The 13302-nt window shown below is 35.8% G+C and overlaps 1 non-coding gene and 1 pseudogene across 1 annotated transcript; one reads left to right on the top strand and one right to left on the bottom strand.

The window, feature by feature from the left end:
* The window catches only part of LOC110647725 (probable terpene synthase 8), a 39285-nt pseudogene that overhangs the window by 16239 nt on the left and 9744 nt on the right, over positions 1-13302 (bottom strand).
* On the top strand, positions 5848-5954 carry LOC131175056 (small nucleolar RNA R71). Its single transcript, XR_009145216.1, has one exon. It is a non-coding gene; the product is annotated as a small nucleolar RNA R71 (small nucleolar RNA).

The raw sequence follows: 13302 nt of genomic DNA, 5'->3' as shown, positions 1-13302 counted from the left end.
GACAAGTCCGGAGCCCTTGGATCAAAGAAGAAGACGACAAGACCAGCGCTTTTTATTCCCAACCCTCAGATCGCTCTTGACAAGAAAATTTTGAGCCGTCAGATTAGAAAAGAGAAAGGACAAATATTCTGAAAAGGATCTCAGCCATTCATTTTGATTCTCTTTAATTCCCAAGCATCAGATCATGTCCTTTAAAATCCAAACCTTCCATCTCCCTCAAAGAAAAATCCTGACCCTTCATTAGGAGCACCCGGTCCCTATAAATACCTACATGAAAACTGTTGAAGGGGACGAAAGAAAAAATGGTGGTGATTATAGTGGAAAGGCTCTGAAAATGGATTCAGTTTTGCTACTCTGCTATTTTTAATCTTTTAACATAGAAAAGAACTTCAGAAACCAGTTTTCTAAAGTATTTTCTCTGAAGGAGTATTGGACACTGGAACTCTTTATTTTCAGTTTGTTCATTGCTTTGCGATACACCCCCCCCCCCCCTCTCTTAGTTTCAGTTTCGTTGTCATCACTTTTATATCCACTTTTATTTTCCAAGCTCAATCTCATTCGAACCTGGTTATTGTCATTCCGGCTCGACTACACTCTAACTTTGTATTCTTCATTTCAACGCAAGCATTAGTCCCCAGACTATTAGCACGCAACTCTACAACATTCGTGACTCCATAGTTAGTTCAATAGATTCAACTGCCTACAGGTGAGTGTCCGAACTGTTGCCCTATCCAGTGCTTGTTTTATTTTCTTTATTTTCATGCTCGTAATTTTCGTCAAGTTTATCTTATGTTAAAAGGCCCCTATGTAGGTGTTTATTCTCTTGAGTTTATCTTTTGATACATCAGTTCATGTTATTTATTTGTTCTTAGTCTTTATTATCTCCTAATATAGGCGTTCTGGTTATGGATAACATGTAGGTAGTTTGATAAAACGTTGGTAGCTCTATCTTAACATGAGAGTTTCCTTAAAATAATTAAAGTTTGGATAGTAAATCGGAGAAAAAATTATGAAGTCGAACCACTAAACACGTTCTGGAGATAGCCTGGTATAGTGGGGAACCGAGATAAGATCGGATCCCAGACTAGTAAGCGGAAGAGATCGAATGTTGCCTATCAAAAGGTATTGGTAAGGCGATCACATAGGAGATCAGTAAAAATTCAGTCCGCATCCCCTACCTAGTTATAAGGTACCAACGGGATAAGAGAAGCCTTATTCGGGTTCTCAGCATCTGCGGATGCCAAAACCTTTAGTCTAAGGTCTTTACAATATACGATCGCAATTAAATCTCAAGAGATCGGAGGAGAGTTCTTATCCAATTCTCAATCAAAAATTCTAACAAATTATTTAAAGAGATCAGAGTAGAGTTCTTATCCGATCTTCAATCAAAATTTTTAATAAATATTAAAAGAGATCAGAGGAGAGTTCTTATCCGATTCTCAATCAAAATTTTTAATAAACATTTAAAGAGATCGGAGGAGAGTTCTTATCCGATCTTCAATCAAAATTTTTAATAATTATTTAAAGAAATCGGAGGAGAGTTCTTATCCGATCTTCAATCAAAATTTTTAATAAATATTAAAAGAGATCGGAGGAGAGTTCTTATTCGATTCTCAATCAAAATTTTTAATAAACATTTAAAGAGATCGGACGAGAGTTCTTATCCGATTCTCAATCAAAATTTTTAATAAACATTTAAAGAGATCGGAGGAGAGTTCTTATCCGATCTTCAATCAAAATTTTTAATAATTATTTAAAGAAATCGTAGGAGAGTTCTTATCCGATCTTCAATCAAAAATTTTAATAAATATTAAAAAAGATCGGAGGAGAGTTCTTATCCGATTCTCAACCAAAATTTTAATAAATATCAAAAGAGATCGGAGGAGAGTTCTTATCCGATTCTCAATCAAAATTTTAAGGAATATTAAAAAGAGATCAGAGGAGAGTTCTTATCCGATTCTCAACCAAAATTTTAATAAATATGTGGAGATTGGAGGAGAGTTCTTATCCAAGATCCTTCATTCAAACTTTAAATAAATTATCCCAGAGATCGGGAAAAGCCTTTACCCGAATTTTCTCAAATCCAAACTAAAATAGCACAATACGCAAAGTAACTCCCTAAACAAAAACTGATATGCAATACCAACTCACTAAGGGTCATCTCATTTATTTATGTATCTAGGTAACCCGAACCAGTGAAAAATTAAATATTCTCTTTTATCAAAGAGATTAACATCTTCATTCTAACCCCCCTAACTACCGATTTTAATTTATAAAGGGCATAATGTCAAATCTGTTTGCCCTCATAGAGGGACGAGGTGGGGTGCCTAACACCTTCCCCGTCCGTATACGGACCCCGAACCTAGAATCTTTGTTTTCGAAGTGGTTTCATTTTAATTTATTTTCACAAATGGTTTTCTTTAATTTCCATCAAAATTAAAGTGGCGACTCCTCACTCTTTCCCACTTCGATGAGTGTTCGTCCAGGCGACCGCAAAATATCTTGCGACAATAGGTCATCTATTAATATCTATTGTGTTTTGTATAATTTTACTAAATCCTAGAACTTCGCATGTATTAGAAGTATTTTATTTGATTTGGGTCTGTAATATAATATCGTTTTGGATCTATAAATTTATTAGAGGCATGTATGATTGGATTGGATGAGGGAGCTAAGCTCCCATTTGATTTTATGATATGATTATTATGTGAAGGGGTAGAAAGAAAAGAAGGGGTAGAAAAATCCTTGATGAATCTATTGTAAAATCCAGCATGCCCCAGTAAACTCCTCACTCCTTTCACAGATGTCGGGGGTGGCATTTTCTTAATAATTTCTACCTTTATTTTGTCCACCTCAATACCCCTGTTTGACACAAGATGTCCCAAAACAATTCCTTCTTGTACTATAAAATGGTACTTTTCCCAATTCAAAACTAAATTAAACTCTTCACATCTCTACAAAACTTTAGACAAGTTAGATAAGCATTTATCGAAAGATTTACCATACACAGAAAAATCATCCATGAACACTTCCATAGTATCCTCAATCATGTCAGAAAATATGGACATCATACATCTTTGAAATGTAGCTGGGGCATTACATAATCCAAATGGCATCCTTCGATATGCAAAGGTACCATAGGGACATGTGAATGTAGTTTTATCCTGATCATCTGGGTGAATAGGGATCTGAAAGAACCCTGAATAGCCATCCAAATAGTAAAAATAAGAATGATGAGCTAATCTCTTAAGCATATGATCTATAAATGGTAATGGAAAATGGTCCTTTCTAGTTGCATTATTCAACTTCCTATAGTCTATACACATTCTCCATCCAGTTACAGTCCTAATAGGTATTAATTCATCATTTTCATTTTTCACTATTGTGATGCCTCCTATTTTGGGTACGACATGAACTGGACTTACCCAATTGCTATCAGAAACAGGGTAAATGATACCTGCATCAAGCAATTTCAAGATTTCCTTTTTCATAACCTCTTTCATATTTGGATTCAATCTTCTCTGTGACTCTCTGGAGGCTTTATGATTATTTTCCAACAAAATTCTATGCATGCACACAGAAGGATGGCCCACTAGTGATATTGTCCGCTCTGGGCCGAAGCCCTCACGGTTTGTCACTAAGGGTTACGAACCACCAACTTATAAACCCAACATCTCTCCCGTGTTTTGCTGATGTGGGATTTGCCTAGGGTGTTACAATAGCCAATTATCCTTCTATGCTTTCTAAGAACTCTTAATAATTTTTCAACTTCACAATCATTCAGTTTAGCACTAACAATCATAGGATATGTAGAATTTTGACCAAGAGAAGCATACCTGAGATTTGTTGGAAGAGGCTTCAACTCTACCTTCGGTGCTTCACTTTTTCAAGCATTGATGATGAAGTTGTATCTTGCTTCAAATCTCCAATCTTCTCAATACTAGCCATAGACAAAGGTGGATTTCCTTCCAAGATTTTACCATATTCTGCAGCTTCTTCAATCTCATCCCCCTTTTTGATGTTGTAAACCAAACAAGCTTCTAAGGGATCTTTAGGATGTTTCTTTTTAAGCACTTCTTTGACCACTTCATCTATCACATCAATTCTCAAGCATGAATTTGAATCATCTTTCTTTTTCATTGCTTGAAACAAATTAAATTCAACTTTTTCTTCCCCAACTTCTAAAGTAAACCTTCCATTTTTTACATCAATCATAGCCGCAGCAGTAGCAAGGAAAGGTCTACCAAGAATAATAGGAATGTGTATATCCTCCTCCATCTCCAATACTACAAAATCTATCGATATGAAAAATTTTCCAACTTTTAGAGGAACATTCTCAATCACCCCAATTGGAAATTTAATAGACCTATCTGCTAACTGTAGTGAAATGGTGGTAGGCTTTATTTCTCCAATCTTCATTTTCTCATAGATAGACAATGGCATTAGACTAACACTAACTCGAAGATCACATAAAGCCTTATCTATACTGATATCCTCAATGTGACATGGTATGGAAAAACTACTAGGATCTTTCAGTTTGGGTGGAAGCGTATTTTACAAAATAGCACTGCTTTCTTCTGTGAGAGCTACGGTCTCAAATTCTTCCAACTTCTTCTTACTAGAAAAAATATCCTTCAAAAATTTAGCATATGAAGGCATTTGTGCTAAGGCATCAGTGAAAGGAATAGTCACATGCAAAGACTTTAATACCTCTAAAAACTTCCCAAATTGTTTATCCAACTTTACTTTCTAGAACCTTTGTGGGAATGGTAAAGATGGCATGTAGGCTTTAGGTGCTACATATTTAGGTTCTTCCTCTTTACTCTTTCTCTCTCTTTACTTCCTTTTTCTTCCACTGAACTCTCTTTCATAGCTTCAATTCTAACTTCAACTTCAATTTTTTCATCTCCTTCTCTGTTTTTCTCTTCTTCAATTTTCTCTTCAATCTTTTTATCTCCACTCTCCAATATTTTTCCACTTCTTAATTTAACAGCCTTGCAATGCTCCCTTGAATTTTCTAGTTGGCTAGGGAGCTTCCTAAATGCTTTGTTGTCTGAAGAGCTAGCTTATTGAGCTATTTGATTCTCTAACATCTTATTGTGTGTTGCTATTTGATCTACTTTAGATGCTAATTGAGAAATCATATCTTGTTGACTTTGATGGCTCACAAGTAGAGTCTTAATCATAGCTTCCAATCTAGCTGTCTTGTCTGGTTGTGCTTGCTGTGGTAGAGGTTGTTGTGGTTGTGGTGGAGCAGGTGCATTTTGAGGTTTAGGAATTCTAGGAAGAGGATCTCTATTGTGCTGAAAATTCTAATGTTGTTGATACCCAGAAGGTTGCTAAAAATTTTGGTGTTGTCCTTGTCTACCTCCCCAAGAGAAATTTGGGTGGTTTCTCCATGCTGGATCATAAGTTGCAGAAAATGGGTTACCGCTTGGTCTTTGATTGTAGTTCCCCACATAATCCACTTGCTTACTTGAAAAATCTTGACTAAGTGCAGAAAAATCAGCTGCACAATTGACATTTACAGCTCCAACTTCTACTGAATTACTAGAACCTCCAACTGAAGAATCTACTTTCATGGTTAGCTTATCCATTTTCCTTGTCAAAGCATCAAACTTAGCATTAATCATATTCATGGCATCAAGCTCAAACATACCAGCTAGTTTCTTGATATCATTCCTCTCACAACTCCACTGGTAATTGTTACAAGTAATTTTATCAAGAGCAGAAAAAGCTTCATCTTCAGATTTCTCCATAAGATCACCTCCAGAAGATGCATCAATTGTACTTCTAATACCTGGTGAAACTCCATTGTAAAAGTGTTGAACAAGCATCCACTTAGGAATCCCATGATGTGAACATCTTCTTTGCAAATCCTTGTACCTCTCGCATGCTTCATATAAGCTTTCATCATCTCTAGGTTTAAAAGAAGCCAGCTCATTTCTTAGCTTAGCTATCTTGCTTGGTGGAAAATATTGAGCTAAAAATGCTTGAGAAAGTTCATCCCATGTTGTGATAGAACCCGGTGGCAAAGAATATAACTACTCTCTAGCTCGGTCCTTCAAAGAAAAAGGAAATAATCTTTGACAAAGAATGTAACTACTTGGCCTTTGCATCATCAGGCAATTCTCCATGCTTGTTCAAGTTTAAAACACTTAATAAATTAATATTACATTCAATTTTGATAGGAATTGCTTCACTCATACTTCCTAGAGGGAGAATCGTGGCACATAGTACATTTGATATACTCAACACTAGGCCTTTGCAATATTACTAGACTTGTGGTAACACAATTAAGAAGGCACATCATTTAAGGAAATATAATCAACGACAATAATAAGCTAGCAACAAACTATTAATTCCAATAATTAACATGACTTCCACTGAAACAAAATGGCCCTTCATTCCCAACAACCAATTCAAGCAAACTTATTGTTTTTCCTATGTATCCCTAGGATTGTGGATTTAATGCAGCACATAATTGACAAGAAACAAATTTATGAAGTGACCATGAGTTGTCCAGAAGGTAAGGATGGAATGTACATAGTATTATGAGTTTCTTTGAGATAATTTGAATGAATTTGAAAGTTTACTAAAGGTGCAAATGCATGGATCTATAATCTCATTGTGTGAAAAAGAATCTGATAGTAATTTTCACTTCTATTGTATGAACAATTACAAGTTATCATTGAACTGGATTAAACAAGCGGAGGTGAATGAGTGGGTCGAGATAAGAATTTGTGAAGTGTGAGATACTGAGATGAGCTCACTTGGACTTAGACTAAGCATTGCTAAAATATTAGAACTAGCTATTAGTTGGCCATTCACCCTTGTAAGTGAACCTTGACACTTGAATTGAATTGAACAATACCTATTCTGATACCATATCATTGAAATGAATTGAACAAGCGGAGGCGAATGAGTGGGTCAAGACAAGAATCCATGAAGTATGAGATGAGCTTTTCTTAGACTTGTAACAGCCATTGCTAAAAGGTTAGAACTAGCTAATTAGTTGGTTGCCCATCCTTATAAAGAAACCTTGACATTTGATTTGAATCAGGCTAGACCTGTTTTGATACCATATCACTGAACTGAATTATTGAACAAGTGGAGGCGAATAAGTGGGTTGAGATAAGAGTTTGTAAAGGGTAAGACTTAGGCTTGGACCAATCAGGTAATCATTATTAAAAGGTTAGAACTAACCAATTAGTTAACTGGCCATTCACCATTATATAAGACCTTTAAACTTCTTATAATTTTTAGAGGTAGAACTCGTCACAAGCATCGAAAAGAGGAAGCTCTGTAAATCATATCAATTCAGCTCACAATACATGAATAATACTTAACTAGTATTATCGAAAAATCTAAAAACACTAAATTAAATAATAATTTTATTTTTTATTTTTTTATCATATCTATTCTATAAGATTGGTGTTAATAAAAAGAAAGTTTCATAAATTTATTATTTTTCTTTAATATGCTGTTAATTTTTTTTTATCAATTAAATTTAAAAACATAATATATAACTAAAATTTAGAACATTGATTTTTTTGTTTTACAGTTTGTTTGTCTTAACTTATAAGTTAGTGAAACCAGCTTACAAGCTCTAAAAATAAATTTATCTGTTTACTTATAATATTTTTTAACAAGCTAAGCTTACAAGCTAAAAGAAAAAAAAAAAAAAAAGTTGGCGAGGACTAACTTCCCATTTTGATACTTATATTTGACCAAGTATTTTAGTATATTTGTAACACCCTAGGCAAATCCCACATCGGCAAAACACGGGAGAGATGCTGGGTTTATAAGTTGGTGGTTCGTAACCCCTAGTGACGCGTTTTAAAACCGTGAGGGTTTCGGCCCAGAGCGGACAATATCACTAGTGGGCCGGGCCATTACATTTGTGGTATCAGAGCTGCTCCGCGTGCAACCTTGAACGATGGTGGGGCAAATCTCAGCGAGGACGCTGAGTCCTATAGGGGGGGTGGATTGTAACACCCTAGGCAAATCCCACATCGGCAAAACACGGGAGAGATGCTGGGTTTATAAGTTGGTGGTTCGTAACCCCTAGTGACGCGTTTTAAAACCGTGAGGGCTTTGGCCCAGAGCGGACAATATCACTAATGGGCCAGGCCATTACAATATTATTTTTATTTAATTTTTAAAATTTTATTTCTAATCTCATTTAATATACTTTTTAGTTATTTTAATAATAAATATGCTTATAAGCTATACCAAATACATCAACTGTTTATCAATCACTTATAAGTAATTCAACCAAACACATAACTGTTTAAAATTTTAAATGCTTGTAAACTTGAATTAGCATATAAGCATTAAGTATTTATAAATTAATCTTCATAAATTAAGTCAAATACTCTCTTAAACCCACATTATAAGCCCCCACCCAAGCGGCAAGGCTATCTACTCATTGCCCAAGAGACTTCATACATAAATAATCTCTAAAAATATAAATTAATATTAAAAGAATGAAAATATGAATTGAATATGACAATATGAATTGAATTGAATTAAAAAAAAAATAAATTGATTTTATTTTGATTTATTGATTTACACTACATTCTGTAGGTTTGGAACTTCCTAATATTACAGATGTGGTCAGGAGGGGTACATGTCTAGGGAGTGTCCTAACATGGAAAGGGTGGCTTCTTAGCAGCAGACTGAGTCAAGTAGTATGGCTCAATTGGTAGCGAGACAGACTTCGGTGGGTCCCTCATCAAGAAGGGGATAGGTTGGGGGATGAGGTTCTTCTTCCTCTATGGCAGGCTCTCATGGAAAGGGTTCAACAGCACCGGCACGGATCTTTATCATGACAGGTGTCAGGTAACCATTGCATTGGATGTTTTGATGTACATGTTTTGATTGATCTTAGTGCATCCCATTCTTTTATTAACCCTGAAGTGGTTTTAAGATTGGGTTTAGTTGTTTTGTGTCTACAATGTCCATTGCTTATTAGTGGGCCTAAGTGGGATCCTTTGGTGACAAAGATGATCTGTATGCCTATCCAGTGATAGTAGAGGATAAATGTTTTTCAACGAACTTGGTGGTCCTATAATTGATGGATTTTGATGTCATTCTTGGGACGGATTGGCTCTCAGCCAATTATGCCACCTTAGACTGTAGAAATAAAGTAGTAAAGTTCAAAGGACCAGATGGATCAGAGATAGTTTTCTAGGGAGATTAGACATCATTAGTGAAGGGGATGATCTCCGTAACACAAGCTAGTAAGATGCTCCAAAAAGGATGTAGAGGGTTTCTAGCCCTTGTTAAAGAGGTTATGGAGAACAAAAGTGGACCAAAATCAGTTTTTATGGTAAGAGAGTTTTCAAATGTGTTTCCTGAGGAACTATCCAGCCTGCCATGTGAAAGGAAGATAGATTTTGAAATTGATCTAGTGCCTAGAACCAGACCCATGTCTATTCCTCCTTATAGGATGGCTCTTGCAGAGTTAAAAGAATTAAAAGAATAGCTGCAAGAATTGGTGGATAAGGGATTCAATTGGTAAGCTCAATTGGTAAGAGGCGAGTAAAACCGTGAGGTGATATGGGTTCGAATCCTAGCTCTGCAGGGCCAAGGGATTAACTCCACCAAAGCGGACAGTACTGATTTGAGTTGCAGGCCCGGCCTCTAGAAGGGTACGCTGGCAAGAAGGCTCACTAGAGGGGCTTGAGCTGGGGCCCCCTAAGCCGGGGTGTGACAACTCTAGTACTGTTTACAAAGAAGAAGGATAGATCCTTGAGGCTGTGCATTGATTATAGACAGTCGAACAAGATAATTACGAAGAACAAGTACCCTCTTCCCCATATTGGTGACTTGTTTGATTAAATGGCTGGAACCAGTTGCTTTTCAAAGATAGATTTGAGGTTTGAATATCACTAGTTGGGGATTAAGGAGTTAGATATTCCGAAGACTGCCTTTCTGAACAGATACTGGCATTATGAGTTTCTTGTGATGTTGTTTGGGTTAAAAAATGCCCTAGTTACATTCATGGATCTCATGAATAGTGTATTCAGACAGCCATTGGATCACTTTGCAATTGTCTTTATTGATAATATTTTGGTATATTCCAGAAGTATAGAAGAGCATGCATAGTACCTAAGAATAGTTCTTCAGACACTGAGGGAGCATCAGTTGCATGCCAAGTTCTCCAAGTGTGAGTTCTGACTGAAGAATATATCTTTCTTAGGGCATATAGTGTTAGAGAATAGAATCGAAGTGGATTCTAAGAAGTTAGAAGCAGTGGCGGATTGACCAAAGCCAGCCACAGTGATAGAGATCAAGAGTCTCCTAGGTTTGGCTGGCTATTATAGGAGATTTGTATCTAATTTCTCCAAGATAGCTTGTGACACCCCTTACCCGACTACAGTGTAGCCGAGCAAGTTATGCCACTCAGTGTGCCGGAGCACTCTATTTTATCTTAATTCATTTTTATCATAGTTTTGAATATAACTTGTGAAATATAATTCATTTTAAGCCATTTATCGAAATTATTATTTATTTGAGGTTCCGAAAATTTTATAGAAAATCCGACAGATCTGCTAAAAATGGAGAAAACTGTTCTTCGAAACCTGTGAAAAACACTTCCTATATTCATATTCAATCATCTCAACTCCATTTGTTATAATCTCAACATTTTTCAACCATTCATTTCTCAATCATTCATCTCATTTGATCCATTTGCATCACATCAATTTACAACAATTTATTAACAATTCCTCTATTTGTCCTTCATTCATTTCACATCATCATTATACTCAAATCATAAATAAATTCTCACATGTGATTTATAATCACAAATTACAAGTACTTACATTAATACAAAATTATATTACATTTGTTTCAAATACACATGATAAAATAAGAGTTTAATTACAAAATTTACAAAAAACATAAAATACAAAATGGGACCTAGTGTCCTACCAATGCACTGTAGTCTGTGAGGTGACACGGACGCTATGCAGAACTGTGAACTGCCTTACCGAATCGTAGTCTCACGGGCCCTCTGTCCAAATCTTGATACCTACGCGTTGCAAAGCGGCGCTAAGCATAAAGCTTAGTGGTGCCAATAATACAAGAAAATATAATATGCAAATAAAAATAATAATTTCCTTGCTATTGTGTTCATAATAAATGAATAATTACTAACTTATTGTGTAGTCGAGGCTAATCATGTTTCATAATATTAACTTCTTCATGCATTTCGTTAATTATTTTCTTCATGATATTGAGCTTCTTTGTATTTTTGTAATCATTCCTGATACTTAATTTTCGTATTTTCTTTAATAATCAGTTCAATCACAGTTATACTTTTCCGTGCCCAAGTAACCTATCTTTGGATGTGGATGGATAACGGTCGTTGGCCTTTGGACAGCGGTGTCTCGGGCGTCATACCATGGGGCAGAACGTCAACCATGTATGCAGTCAGTATGGCTAAAAAGCCATGATATCACATAATCGGGCATAAAAGCCATGAATACTGGCATAAAAGCCATGAATACGGGCATAAAGCCATGAATACAGGCATAAAGCCTTTCGCAGTACTGCTAAAACAATACCCTATTGGCATGCCAATCTATCCAAACCAATCACATTAGGCCTACTGGGGCATTTTGCACTTTTAAGTTTCACAATTTTTGAATTTCAAGTTTTCATGTCACTATTCATTTTAGTAGTCAACTAAAATGTTGCCTTTTGCATAAACAATAGGTACATTGGTTTTAGTACTCCCAACATACCACATTTTGTATTCAAAACTTGTTGGTTTTGGTCACTTTCTCAAAGCTTAGGTCATTTTGGCAAAATTGCCAATTTTTGATTTTAGTGTCACTATTCACCTCATTGGTCAATAAAAATATTGACTTTTGAATAGAAAATAGGTGTATTGGTCTTAACACCTCAAACATACCACATTTTGTATTTCAAACTTGTTGGTATTGGTTGCCAATACCATTTCTAAGTTTAATGCTAATTGAACAAAATTTTCAGATTTGGTGCTTCATCTTTATTGTTCCATTTGATATTTCTACAGTGGGAATTTGAGGAAACGGTAAACATGAAAGTTGTTCCTTATTTTGTCTAGTTGAATTTCTTTTTTTGAATCACTCCATTTGGAGTTTTGTAGCTCAAGTTATGGCCAAAATAAGTTTACTGTTCACATGTACTGTTCATGCTGAAATTTTGGGTTTTGATTTTGGTCCAACATTGGTCAGTAATTTGACCAAGTAAAGATCATAATTTGGTCTAACTATCTACATAAGACATGTTCTACCATACCTTAGGTTTCCATCGGTTCAAGAATCGCCTAAATCCGAGTTTTCTAGAGGGAGTTATAGTCATCCAAACATTACTGTTCAAATGTAAATCTGCAGAGTTGCAGGTTTGATAACTTAACTTTGCCCAATCATTTGAATGGGTTAATGGCATTATTTGGGGTAGGTTTCTTCATGAAAGTTGTTTGTCTATATCTTATCTTGTTGCTGTAAAAATTTCAGGTCAATTAACAAAATATACAGTGAGTTATGGCCAAATGAACAGTTACTGTTCATTTGGTCAATTCTCTGAGGGCTGTTGCAGGGTGTCCGGATTGGGGCCAAGTTTTGGTCCTTTTTCTTTGGTCTTTTGGGCATGGTTTCTTCAGCAAAAATGTGCCATTATAAGCCTAGTTTCATGTCCAATTGGCCAAACACCAATTGGACCAACACAGCCCAAGTTATAGCAGTGCAAGTGGACTGAATTTTCAGTCCCTCTGCTGCTGTCCTAGGGCAGCCTACAACTTCACTTTGCAATCCTATTTTTCAGTCCATAATATGGTCAACTTACCTAAAATGGTCACTAATTGACCATTAAAATGTGCTCTAACAATTTCATAAGCCAAATCAATTTTCACTCCCCCAAAACCCTAGCTTCACCTTATGTTTTCTACAAGATGCCTTAGTTAGCATATCAATTTATTATCCTTGTGTATATGTATCTTAAACATCATTTCTAATCCACTCTAAGTCCAACAAAACCCTCATTTCTATTCCTTCAATATGGCTGCCGAAATTCATGGCATTCATACACATGGGTTTGGTTCATTTATTCCACAATTTCTTACCTATTACACATCTCTAACATGGAATTAATGTGTTTTAAATACATATGTGCACTAACCTTGAATGGAGCCACTTCTAAGACTTCAAAACTTCACTTTCTTCCTTTCTTTTTTCTGTCCAAAGCTTGCTCTAGGTGTGAGGACCAAGTTTTATGAAGGCATATAGGGGTTTTATGGTGTAATTGGCT

The sequence above is a fragment of the Hevea brasiliensis genome, chromosome 16 (assembly GCF_030052815.1).
Source record: "Hevea brasiliensis isolate MT/VB/25A 57/8 chromosome 16, ASM3005281v1, whole genome shotgun sequence".
NCBI lineage: Eukaryota > Viridiplantae > Streptophyta > Magnoliopsida > Malpighiales > Euphorbiaceae > Hevea > Hevea brasiliensis.
This window is presented reverse-complemented; position numbering and strand designations above follow the sequence as displayed.